Genomic DNA, 1,467 nt, shown 5'->3' with positions numbered 1-1,467 from the left:
GATGATGTGTTTGCATCTAACCTGCTCTCAGGCATGAAACCTTCCAAGGCCATCTATAAATCTGACCTCACAAGTCTTGCCGTCCCAGTTAACATGATTATCTTCCAGTTCTGGATTCAAACCCTCTAGCACTCTCACTTCCCTCCAATTCCAACTATATGCTCAGAACAAGCCCTGTTCCTATGACTGACTCTAATCTCAATTCAGTCATCCAAAGTTAACTCTAATCAGTCTATGCCTCTGACTAGAAGTTTCTTCAACAACTATTCTTCCTTATGTGAAGTCTTGAGAAGTGTTACAGTATAGTGATTAAGAATAGAGACTCTGATTTTGATTCTTTACTAGGTGTTTGAGTTTAGCGAAGTTAGCCTGTTTTGCTCTATTTTAGTCCTCTATAAAGTGCTTGATACTGTACCTGGTACGTAATAAAGAGCTATGTGTTAGCTATTATTATTTTAATTACACCACATGTCAGATTAACTGGGCCAACTAATTCAATCGTATTTACAAAGCAATTGTTCAAACTTCAAAAGGCATACATACTTTAGTCTTTTAGTCTTCCTGACTAGTTCTGACTAAATAACTACGTAAAATTTTTTGGAACTTAATTTGCCCTTGTGCTATATATAGTAAGTCTTTTTTAAAATCCAGTCACTCGGTAAGATAAATTTAGTAGGGTCAATATCCCAGTAATGTCAATGAACATCAAATGAGTGTCTGATTCTTAGAACAATAACCTACAATAACCTATTTCTTTCCATTTTTATCTGTCTCCTTAACATTGTTAAGGAAGCACTCCATATGTCTTAATGTACACAAGAGCATCTGGAAATATTTTGATAATCTGAATATTCACTAAATGGAAAATATTCTAAGAGATAAATACTACTATTAGTAATTTTGCCTTAAACCTCAACTGTAGAAAAATTTAGACTAGGAAAATTGATTCTCCATGGGCTAAAAGAGAAACCAGAATTAAAAGAGAAAACATTGGTTTAGACTCACTTATTGCCATCTTAGGATGTTAACTGGCAGTCTCTGTAGTCAATAAAATGGGAAATACAGGAAATACTCAGGTGTCTTAGCTCTTCAACCAGTCTTTGCTGCTTAGGCAATATACATGCTTTTATTTGCTCAGTATTTTTTCTTATGAACACTACACATGTTTATTTTTTCTTAAAATATAAAGCCTTAAAATGCAGGTACTCTCTCTCTAACATATGCCCAGAAAGGAAAAACTTGGTGTCCAATGGCCTCTAGAATCAGACCTAAAAAAGTTATTAATCAGACTATGGGTTCAGAGAACTGGGGACAGAGTCACTGAAGAGGTTGAGACAGCAGATGAGGGTTGAAGCACTTTTAATCACAGAAGAGTAAACAATAGTATAAACCGTTAACAGCTCACCCAGTGGCTGTTGTCCTCCAGCCCTCAGCTCACCGGCTCCCCCCCACCCCCCACTTCCTGCG

The sequence above is a fragment of the Muntiacus reevesi genome, chromosome 4, assembly GCF_963930625.1.
Source record: "Muntiacus reevesi chromosome 4, mMunRee1.1, whole genome shotgun sequence".
In the NCBI taxonomy this organism is placed as follows: Eukaryota; Metazoa; Chordata; class Mammalia; order Artiodactyla; family Cervidae; genus Muntiacus; species Muntiacus reevesi.
Note: the sequence above shows the minus strand (reverse complement) of the source record.